At 34.5% G+C, this 12,747-nt stretch overlaps 1 pseudogene; it reads right to left on the bottom strand.

Moving 5' to 3' along the window:
• Window positions 1–9,450: 9,450 nt before the first annotated feature.
• LOC107960967 (polyvinylalcohol dehydrogenase-like) lies at window positions 9,451–12,217 on the bottom strand (annotated as a pseudogene).
• Between the last annotated feature and the right edge of the window lie 530 nt (window positions 12,218–12,747).

Here is a 12,747-nt window from a genome sequence, read left to right as displayed (position 1 = left end):
TCACAAAATCCATAGTAACTCTGTCCCATTTCCATTCCGGAACTAGTACAGGTTGCAATAATCCTGAGGGTACCTGATGTTCGGCCTTTACCTGTTGACAAATCAAGCATCTAAAAACAAACTCTGAAATATCTCTTTTCATTCCTACCCACCAATACAATTTCTTCAAATCATTATACATTTTTGTACTGCCTGGATGAATAGATAAAGAACTGCTATGTGCTTCCTGTAAAATCTTTCGAATAAGCTCATCATTCTTTGGTACACAAATTCTGTCTCTAAACATCAAACAACCATCAGAACCAATCCAGAAATCTGATTCTATGCCTGACTCACATTGAACTCTTTTAGCTTGTAACTCATTATCATCTTTCTGAGCTTCACAAATCTCTTCAAGAAATATCGGTTTAGCTCTAAATTCAGCTAAAATAGAACCATCATCTGACATGGCTAAATTGGTATTCAAAGCTCGCAATGTAAATAAAAGTTTCCTGCTTAAAGCGTCAGCAACTACATTTGCCTTACCTGGGTGATAATGAATCACTAACTTATAATCTTTAAGCAATTCCAACCATCTTTTTGCCTCAAATTCAAGTCTTTTTGAGTCATCAAGTATTTCAAGCTTTTATGATCGGTAAATATCCGGCACCTTTCACCATACAAATAATGTCTCCAAATCTTCAATGCAAATACAATAGCAGCTAGCTCTAAATCATGTGTCGGATAATTTTTCTCATGTGGCTTCAATTGTCTAGAGGCATAAGCAATTACCTTTCCTTCCTGCATGAGTACACAACCAAGCCCATTCAAGGATGCATCACTGTAAATCATAAATTCTTTACCCGGTTCCGGCTGTACTAAGATAGGAGCTTCCGTCAACAATGCCTTTAACTTGTCAAAACTTTGTTGGCACTTCTCAGTCCATTCAAACTTAACATCCTTCCGTAGCAGTCTCGTCAACGGGGTAGCTATCATGGAAAATCCCTCCACAAATCGTCTATAATATCCGGCAAGACCAAGAAAACTTCTAACTTCTGATACATTTCTAGAAGGCTTCCAATCAACAATGGCTGAAATCTTACTCGTATCAACCTTAATACCTTCACCTGAGACAATATGTCCAAGAAATCCAACTTCTCGTAACCAGAACTCACTTTTGCTGAACTTGGTATACAACTGATTATCTCTCAGAATTTGTAAAACTGTTCTCAAATGCTCTGCATGCTCAGTCTCATCATGAGAATAAATCAAAATATCATCAATGAACACAACTACAAACTTATCTAAGTATGGTCTAAAAATTCGGTTCATTAAGTCCATGAAAATGGCAGGAGCAATAGTCAAGCCAAATGGCATCACAAGGAACTCATAATGACCATACCTAGTCCGAAAAGCAGTCTTTAGGACATCTGACTCTTTAACTCGCAACTGATAGTATCCAGATCTCAAATCTATCTTGGAAAACACAGTAGCTCCCTTCAATTGATCAAACAAATCATCAATTCTAGGCAATGGATACTTGTTCTTTACTGTTACCTTGTTAAGTTGCCGATAATCTATGCACAATCTCATCGATCCGTCTTTTTTTTCACAAATAGCACTGGTGCACCCCATGGTGAACTACTGGGTCTTACAAAGCCTTTATCTGTTAATTCCTGCAACTGAGCTTTCAATTCTTTCAATTCCAATAGAGCCATTCTATAAGGAGCAATAGAAATGGGCGTGGTACCTGGAATCAACTTCTCTAACAGGAGGCAAACCTGGTAGTTCTTCCGGAAACACATCGGGAAACTTACATACCACAGGCAATGATTCAATTTTCAATTCTGGATCTTTAGTGTTCAACACAAAAGCAAGATAAGCTTCATACCCTTTTCTCAAGTATTTCTGAGCAGACATAACAGAAATTATGGGAAATGAACTATCTGACTCTTCTGAATTAACCCAAAGAATTTCACCATTTTCACACTTCAACTCAATGAATTTCTTTCCACAATTCACTATCACATCATGGTAGTCAACCAATCCATACCAAGAATCACATCAAACTCATCAAATGGCAATAGCATGAGATCGGCCGGAAAACAGTAGCCTCTAATCATTAAAGGACAATTTCTACATACTTTATCTACTAATACATGCTTGCCTAATGGATTCGATACTTTAATCACAAATTTTGTAGATTCTATAGGCATACTTATACTAGGCATCAATTTCATACAAACATAAGAATGAGTCGAACCCGGATCAATCAGAGCAATGACATTAATATCATGTAGAGAAAATGTACCCGTAATCACATCGGGGGAGGATGCCTCTTCGCGTGCACGAATAGCATAAGTCCTTGCAGGGGCTCTAACATCTGGTCTCACAGCCGAATCTCTAGAGGTACCTCTGTTACTTGCTCCTACTCCTAGTTGCCTCGGTGATCTGCCTCTAGTAGGAGCAATTTCCGGATCTAGCACTCTTACTGCAAGGCTTAGATAACTAAGTAAAAGGCGTTAGAAAATATGCATAGTGGGTGGAATATCGGTATTGTCTATGGGATCGCACACTATTGGTATTGTCTAAGGCATGTTACTCCAAATACTACGGGCAATATCGATCTACTATTGAATGAAAGCAAGTGACCAACATGGGTATTTAATCTCTATTAATATGCTTTCAATTGTAATATTCAATTTATTATGAATGAAATATTAGTCTGTAATTTTTGCTATCAACTTATATTGGTAGGGTAGGAGATCAATAAGGACTGTTTTTATGAGATGTTAGGGAATTTGCGCTCAGTTAACGATCAAGGCGCAGACTACCTCTATAACATACCTTTTGAACAGTGGACACAACCATACGACGGCGGCCTACGATATGGTCATATGACCACAAACCTAGCTGAATGCATAAATTCTATTCTACAAGGAACGTGTTATTTACTGATAACCTCGATTGTGTGAGAGATATATTTTCGTTTGGCGGCACTATTTCCAAAGTAAACAGCGAGTTATAAAGGCCAAATGCAAAAGGCCATGTATGATTACGGAAGGTATTACAATAAATTAACAAGGCGAAGGCGCAGGCCAACATGATACACATTCTGTGTCACGATCGTGACAACCTATGGTTTCGTGTGACGGAGTTTGACAGACTGAGCCAATGTATTTCTGACGGGAAATATCGTGTACACCTGATAAATAGAACTTAAGACTGATGACGTTTGATGCACTTCGTTATCCATGCGCTCATACAATTGTAGCTTGTTAGAATCTCTGTTTGGATCCCATGAGATATGTCGACAAAGTGTACAAAATAGAATACATGTATAATGTATGGAAACATGTATTCCCACCGGTCCCAGATTAACGTAAGTGGTCGCTTGTATTACTTGCTCCATTTAAGTTGTTACCGGATAGAGAATTGCGTCACAAACCAAAAGCTTGACCTTGCTCGAGTAAAATACGTAAAAATATGGATATCCGGGAAAGAACAAACCAAAAAAAGTTATGTGGATGGTGTAGGAACCCAGGTTATACAATTCGATCATATCCAAACTGAAATAGTTGATAATTGCTATTATGAAACGATGTTGCATTATTTCTTGTCCACCTTATTCAAAAGGACTTATATTTTATTAAAAATATAAAATTAATTTACTATTAAATTATTAAACACAACTTCTTTTTTATTAAATGAAACAATATAGAAACAACTTTTACAAATATATTAAAAAATCAATGTATATGTCGGTTAGAATTAGTGCCACATGGGGGTAGACGACGATTACGTGCTGGATTCCTCCTTGATTGCTTTGATTGTGGGTGTTGGAAGGATGACCCACCTTGGTAGAATAAAGAATGTGGAGGTGTTTCCATCACCCACGGTAGAGGTGCTTGAATCACATAAGGCGATGGAGAATGGTAATGATATGAGCTCGCCGATAGTTTCTCGTGCAATCCCTGCGGCGATGATGGCCTATATATCATCGGTTGAGCAGGAGTCATCGAGAAAGGAGATGCACAAGGCCATGCATTCCAACCAGGCATAGGACTGAGAAAAAGAAACATATAAGGGTTAGGATACATATAAGGGCTAGGATAGCACCTGGCATAAATTGAAGGGTCTGTGATATGGGTGTCGTCGATTGAGGCATTGGGCCCGGTGATTATGTGGGCACTGTTGATGGGCCCGTGTCATCATCCCTTCTCCTTGGATTTAAAGGGCCCTGTCGTTTCCTTTTCACACAAATTTGCCGATGCCTCTGCTCTTTTGACAGCAAATATGGCTTGCTATAGATCCTAAACCATGGCATATAATTCGGGGTGCACGCTAAACCATGGTATGTAATCCGGGGTGCACGCTAACTCTTGGATGATGATCGGTTCGCGATCAGGTATATGATCATACTGGTTTTCCCAAATTTCGATATATTTCAACCAGAATATCAACCAATTCGTATTCGTTTGTCATAAGTCGATTTTGTGCTTGTCATCAAGCACCTCAGGTTCCTCAAGAATCAATTGTTGGAATCCAAATTGTCGCAACACTTTATTTGTCTGGTGCATTTCGACAATAACACAATTGACCAATGGGACTTTAACATGCCAAATGTTCGGATTTTGAAAGAATTCTTTAGGAATTACAACCCGTACTGTTGGATCCTCGTATGGTGTCCATTGAAATTATATGAATGAGATAAAAATATTAGTTATATACATAATACTAATACTAAATACTAAATATGAAACGACTATTTTATGTATATATATTTTATTTAATACTTACTTGCGCTTCCGATCGTTGGTCTAATAGATGCCATATATCTTTAAAAGCGGTAGATATTCCAACATAACTTACTGGATAGTTCCACCTAATTAAATAAAATTTCAGCATACAATTTTATTTTAAATCTATGGAATAATTGTAAAATCAAATAAAATTTTTACGTCGTTATGAGTGGGAATGTATATGGGTGGTTCAACCGAGGACATAAAAATGGAAAGTGAAACCGAACCCATGATTGTAGTAGTGATAGGCAACCTCCAATTTTGTCTTTATTTGGTGGCGTTGCCCTGTACATCTTCCGGTACAATGTTGCCAACACGGCAAACCTCCAACTAAGTTCGTCAGCTACTCTAAAATCAACGAGTTTCAGTAGCCACCTCAGATGTACGGGGTTTCGTGACAAGTCCGACATCAGATAACCTCTAATCATCTCAATGATGTATTCCCGAGCATATCGTATTCTGTCTACTTCAGTCAAATCATTCTCCAACTCCGAGAATGTGTCTCGTAACCAGCCCATCTTGATCCGACCTCCATAAATATTATTCGGAATCGCACCTAAAAGATTGTAGCATATGACTCCCCAATCAGCAGATTGAACAGACTCGGTGAGTGTGGTCCCATCCACCGGCAATCCTAATTGTAACTGGACGTCCTCCAAAGTGATAGTACGCTCTCCACATAGAAGATGACATGTGTGCATCTTCAGTCTCCACCTCTCTATTAACGCGCTAATGAGTTTTGGGTCTAACTTGCACCCCTGGCCTATAGTGACTGCGTGCCAAAAACCCGCTTCCTTCAAGTAATTTTCTATCAATGGTGATGGCGGACTAGACATATTATGAATATAACATTGTAACACCCAATCTACAGACTGTTATAAAAATTATAAAATACAAATTAATTAAAATTACATAAATGAAAAAAAAATTAAATAATATTCAAAAATTAAAATTAATTAAAAATACATAAATGAAAAAAACTAAATAATATTCAAAATTTAAAATAAATTGTTACCATTTTCATTTGTTTGACGGAAATATGTTTATGATCGAGACGAATTAATTCCCCGGCCATTGCTAACACGATCAAATATTTTTAAAATTATAAAAAAATATTACTAAGTTAGAAAAGAATTAAAGTAAATAACTAATTATAAAGGGTTTTGAGAAATTTAATGAGGAATTTGAGAGTTTTAGGGAAAAATTGTAGAGAATTTTTACTAAACTATGAAAAAATTATATGTAAAATAATAGGAGGGGAATTTTTATACTTTTTTTTACCGTTGGACCCCCCAACGGTCAAAAAAATTAGCTGTTAAATGCTAGCAAAGTGCACCCCTGGGGGAGTTTTTCTTGCCATGTCAGCAAATGTACTTACGTGGAAGCATTTTGTTGACGTGGCAAAAAAGGCTACCCAGAGGCGCGTTTTGCTGGCATTTTCCACCTTAAATGTAACCACGTAGGCGCATTTTGCAAAAAGTGGCCATTTCCAGTAAATAATTGTGTAATCGACTTATTTCTGTAAATATGCTTTGAAATTGGCCTTTTTAGGTAAATTAGTCGTAATTTCTAAAAAAAATTCATATATATATTTTTTAAAATTTTAAATATATATAATTATTAAAAATACATTTTTAAAATTAACTTATACAAAAAGTTGTTCAAATTCCTTATGCATGTGAAATAAAAAAAATTAAAAAAAATTAATTTGTAACATTTTTAAAGTTTTTAAAATTATTTTTTATTTAGGACACATGTAAATATTCTATTAACTGTCAGCATAAAAAAATAACAGCTTTAGCAAGATACCTAAAAAGCTACAAATTTAATTAGCAATTTTCAAATTCAATTATCAGTGAAATAAAAAAAAAGTTAAATATCAACTAACTAAAAAGAAAATGTTAAATAATGACTTTGGAATTTTGTTAGGAACATTAATTTAATTAAAATTAATTTCACTTTCAATGAGATTTAATTATTTGGTATAATTCCTAAATCTACAAGTCAACCAAAATTTACCTTTAAAACTTGCATTCAAAATGATGGGCTATGTACTACCTCTATCCTCTCCCTACAACTGGTGGTATTCCAAAACCCTATGTGATTTGGGGCTTCACTTCAATCCGTTATTATTTTTATCATTTATATGAAAACGTAATAGAGTAGATTCTATTTAGACATATTCATAGGTTGAGCTGGGCCGTTCAAAAAGTGAGAGAGTTTGGATAAAAATATATGTCTAAAAAATGTATTTGAGAAAAAAAATAAGACCTGTTTAGAAAACGAATCGGACCTCGAGTAAGGCTTTTTCGGTCCAAGCCCAGCCCGAATATGTAAAAAAAAGTTCAGTTTTCTTTTTTCTTTTTTTTTGCTATTTTTTTATTGTTTTTTTCTTATTTTGCTACCATTTTACTATTATGTTGATATTATTTCGTTGTTATTGTATAACTCTTGTTTTATTGATAATTTTTTTATTATTTTAAAGGCATTTGCTTGTTAAGTTGCACCTATCTTAGTGTTATTTAAGTATAAGTATATTTTTTTAAAATTTATTTTTAATTTGTTAAGAAATATTTATTTTAATATTTTTAGTATTTTTGATGTTTTATATTTTTAAAAGAAATTTTATATAAAAATAATAATGTAAAAAAAATAATACTGGCAAGGCCAGGATGGGCCCGGATTTTAATATTTTTATATGAATCGGACTTAGATAAATTTTAAGCTCATTTTTCAGGTCGAATCAAACCTAGTAAACGGATCTAAAATTTTAATTAGGCCCTTCTCGACAGGAGCACCTCTAATTCTATTAGTAGAACCAAATCCAAAAAAATGTTAAAACGATTAGAAGTTTTAAAAATAGTAACGTTGATTTCAATTGGTTTGGTTTGTTGAACTTGTTAGCACATAGTAATTTCTAATATGAGTTGTGCTCACATGATAAAGCACAAACTATTTGTATATATATCAGTAGTATTTGTTACCAGTTTTTTTTCTTTGTATTTATTCTCATGTTTATAAGCAACAAAAACATGATAAATGTGTTGGATATTTATTTATTTGATGCGATATATTTTAAACAGTCCAACATCACTTGAAACACTTCAAAATTACTTAGAAGAGTCTAAGATCAAATATATATTTACTTAAAAAATGAAGCTTGACGGTGGATAAAACATTCTAACTAAAATAGATTAGATAAACAACTTATCCTACGCTGCTCTAAAATCTATATAATGGGTGCTGTATTTTGTGGGAATGGAGAGATTTGAGAGACTTTTTATATCTGCTATAAGGAATTATGTTGTGTATGTTTTATGTATTATTGTGTGCTATAATTATTCAAGAGATAAGAGTACATTAAGCTTAAATCATTATTTGTATTGTGAGTTTAATAGTGAATTTCTTTTTTGAACAAAAACTGTAGTGGTAGGTGGTGCATTGAACCACAATACCAATTTGATTGTGTTTTTGTTTCTCGTGTTTATTCTTTTCTTCGTATTATTGTACCATGGCATGTTCTCATATAGGTTAACATAGCTCAGTATCACAACTTACAACCGTACATACTTATAATTGGTATAAGAACTAACCACCTAATGTAATTGGTGTATTTTTCAAGTTGGTAATTAACAATAGAGCCTAAGAAAGAAGACAGTTTGATTATACGTCTACCAGTCTTAGATGGATCCAATTATATCGGTTGAAAAGTTTGAATGAGAACTATTAAATTGATAGATTAAAAAGCTTGAAAAGTTATGTTGATTAGATGATAGCCCCTGCTAAAGTAAATGGCACACAAACTCCAAAAACCAAAAACTGATTGGAATGCTGAAAAAACAAGGCCGAAAATTAACTTTAATTCAAAAGCATTGTATGTCATCTTCAATGGAATAGATTCAAATGAATTCAAAGAGACTTTTAGGTGTGTCTTAGTTTAGGATGCTTGGAACATTCTTTAAATTACCCATAAAGGAACTCTTGAGTTCAACTTATACCCAACATATTAATTTTCAGCTCTATTATTGTTTTGAACTTAGACTTTCAGTATGTCAAAGCACATGAGTCATGATGCTTAATTAGTCATTTACTCAGGATTAAGGTAAGTCACATTATAAACATTACAAGTAAATTAATTTATAAACGAATCCAATATTAATTCAACTTGGGTCTTATATGATGTATTGTCAATTTAGACAATCTCATCTATGTCTCTATCTTCTGGTATCAACCACTCCGCCAACCAAGAGAAGATGTCTCCCCTATTGGACTTGATAAATGATATATTAGTCCTTTAATTGATTTGTTCAATTTTGATTCATCAAAACTATGAACTTTTAAGATTACTTGCCAATATAAGTTGCCTTCTCGCATTATGATCCAACCACATAATGTAACTTAATATTAGTTAAATATTAAATTAAGTAACCAGTGAGTCAATATTTGCCTCTATTCTATTTTGCATGCAAAAACTATTGAGAACATAATACGAAAGATATATTAATGTAAATGATTAAATTTTATTAAATTAATATAATCAAAAAATAAAAGAAAAAATGTCAAATGAATTACACTTAAAGGCATTAGATTCCAACACTAACATATTTTAACCTTTTGAATATCTATCAAATAATGTTAATCGATTTGAATATTCATATGCAAATGATAGTGAATTTGAAAATTAATTTTGCAAATTAATATTCGGATATTATAAAAAAATTACAAATATTTGAGTCATTGCAATACTTATACGAGTTTGTTGGATACTTGTTGTGAGTAGAGCTTGAATTAATTAACAAGGTAATTACCATGAAATTGAATCCTCGTTCTAATTATTTTATCAAGAGAACGGAGTAGAGAGATGTCCATTATTTCACCGGAAAATTTAAAAAATATATATATAAGGAAATAGTAGCTTTATTGAAGATTAAATGCCTTATATTATTGCAATTTATCTTGCCGAGGTGGATCAAGCAACGCAAAAGGCAAAGAGTGAGTTCCCAGCAGTGTATTCTGGATTGAAGAGTCCAAGAGTAACCTTGTATCCATGGCCTATGTAGATGCATCCATTGCTAACTGACGCGCCACCATATATGGTGGCCCCTGTTTCATAAGACCACAAGATTTCTCCACTTTTGGCATTCATGGCATATATTGGTCCTTGTCTAAATGTCGAGCCACCAATTAGGACTCCGTTAGCCACGGTCACAGGACCACTGGCTGTACCATTATTAGGGTCGGCTGTTGACCAAAGGATGCGGCCATTTTTAGAATCCATAGCCACCCATCCGCCAGCAGTGGTGACCTTTGAGGATGGCTGCAAGGTGAAATTCTTGCGATCAGAGTTTGCAATGTTGGTGTAGACCCTCTTTTCATCAGTGGCAGCTCCCCATGTTCCTCCTCCTGCGAGGCCACCAGGTCCAGCTTCCTACATTCCAAATTACCAGTTAAGCATGATGTTATGTAAGAAAAAAGTTTCAAGACGTCTCCCCCTACCTATACTATACCCCTTCAAGGCTTTTTCATCTAACTAAACCGATTGATACTTCGAGGAACAATACTTCCGATCTTGGTATCTTGAGAGAGACGTCTCGAAATTCGGTTTTTACAATGTAAAGATAATCAATTAATTGTTTTCATAATATGAAAATTGAAGATATCTTACAGTGGACCATATAAGGTTGCCATTGTCACGGTCCAAAGCCCAAGCAATTCCACTTTTCTGAACAGCAGCTACAAGATCTCTCTTAACTCCATTGACATATGTTGTTAACATCATTGGGGCTGCTACAAAATCGGCATCGAGGTTGGGACCAGGAGGGCACTTTGGGTTGGGCACATTGTTGCATGCAAAAAACCAAACGTCATAGCCCCCTAACTGATTGAACCACTTGATCTTTCCGGTGTCCAAATCAAGAGCTAGAATCGAAACTGAGTGGTTTTCAGGCTCCACACATTCATCAGTTGAAGGCCTATCTGTTCGATTGTTTTGTCTTTCCTGACAGTCTCTTACATTTTTAGGTGCAGAGTAGAGGTTCCCTGTGCCAATATATACATGGTTCCGGCGGATATCGATTGACGGGCTACTTCCCCAAATAGATGCTCCAGCGTACTCCCCACGCTGGCCGAATTGTCAGGCAACATATAGGTTCGCCACAAGATTTTTCCAGTTCGGGCATTTAGTTTGACAAAGCTCCCTCGGAAGATACAACATTGTTCAATGCTGACAGTCACCTCGCTTGAAGATGTGCCAACATAGAAATGCCTGAGTCATTTGAATTGAAACCAATCAGTCTGCCATATTGCCTATTACATGACAGAATCTAGTTATACAGTGCTCAAACGACAAATGGTTAATTTTGTTTCTATTAAATTGCTATAAATTTTATTATTTTAGTTGCCTAACTATTTTCTTTCAAAAACCAAACCTATGTATCTGACATCTACCATAGCTTTCAACTAGTGATTGCAGTCATAGGGCAGCGCAAGGGTTTTTTTGGTTTGTCTCGACTTCAACTTGATTTTTATGTATGTATGCTTGAATAAGCTTCCAACTTGATTTTATTAAATACTTTTAAAGCGCAATCTGACCTCGAGAAAAATGATTTTTCTACGCTTAGAAATTTTACAAGATTAAAAGCAAAATCATATTATAAAATCCAATAAAAATTAAGATATTTTAATTAAAATATATAAAATAGTTATAAAATAAAAAGTTGAGTATTTTAATGAGTATAATCCTGACCAGACCCTGAAATTTTAATGAAAAAATAATTTCCCAAAAAAATAAAAAAAAACTAAAAATGAATCAAGTTGAAACCTTCAGTTAGTTGAGGAGCATAAGAAGATGATATATAGCAGAAAAAGACTGACCCATTGTAATAAGTTCCTGACATGGTGATAATAGCTTTGGGGTGTTTATCGAGCTGGGTTAACCAGACAAGTTCCCCATTGGATCGTTTAACTGCAACAACATAAGCTGGTCCACTCATTCCAAAGATGAGCAAATCATGTGCAATCACTGGAGTTGTTCTTGACACTGTTATATTCGGATCTATATTGGATACAGCCCTTGTTGAATTAAGGCCAGTGAGCTGTTGCAATTTTTTCTTCCAAACAAGACCTCCATTAGATGCTTTGACAGCATAAATGTATCCATCCCAGCTTGGGAAATAAACGGTTCCATCAAATATTGCAGGTGTTGCAGAAATATCTTGACCTGCATTAAATTTCCACTTCAATCGTAGTCTTGAAGCTGTTTCAGGGCTTATCATGGTTTCCTTGTCTGCAAATCTCCTGTTTTGCAGATTTCCACCATGGTTTAGCCAATCCTGAACATCATCATTGTTACCTCTAACATAAGTATTTCACTATTTATATTTGTCGAACTCAAGTGTTAACATAAGATAGGAATATTGTATCCGACATAAATATTTCATGTATATCTATATATACTTGTATATGAAAATGAATCAGATACGGATTTTCTTATAAAAACGAATAATGGATGCATCATAGAATGTAAAAAATACTTTACATGTACATGAGCTTGTTTGTTTTATACAAAAATGAGGAAGAGACCTACATTTGAAGCTCCAGTAGTGGAGGCCAGTAGAGATAGAAGGCATAAGGAGAGAACTAGTTCCATTCACGTTGAACTATTGTGTTAATTTCTCTAAATCATGTAACTGTTATTTTTGTCATGGACCTTTATATAACTTTATTTATCTGGCCTTGCAAACAATTATAGATTTTGTTGAATTTGGTATTCCTTTTAAAGAAGTTTTCAAAGTATTGTTTCTTGAGTAGTCAATTAGGCCCCAATAATGATTGATATTACTTTCGGGTTGAATTTAAATTTTATTATCATGAATCAATGTACCATGAGTGATTTGGTTAATATAAAGACAGCACCTTGAGAAATCAAGTTATACGTGGACATAAGGCCACCCACTAAGGGTACATG

This window comes from Gossypium hirsutum, chromosome A05 (assembly GCF_007990345.1).
Source record: "Gossypium hirsutum isolate 1008001.06 chromosome A05, Gossypium_hirsutum_v2.1, whole genome shotgun sequence".
Classification (NCBI taxonomy): Eukaryota; Viridiplantae; Streptophyta; class Magnoliopsida; order Malvales; family Malvaceae; genus Gossypium; species Gossypium hirsutum.
Note: the sequence above shows the minus strand (reverse complement) of the source record. Positions and strands in the feature narration are given on the sequence as shown.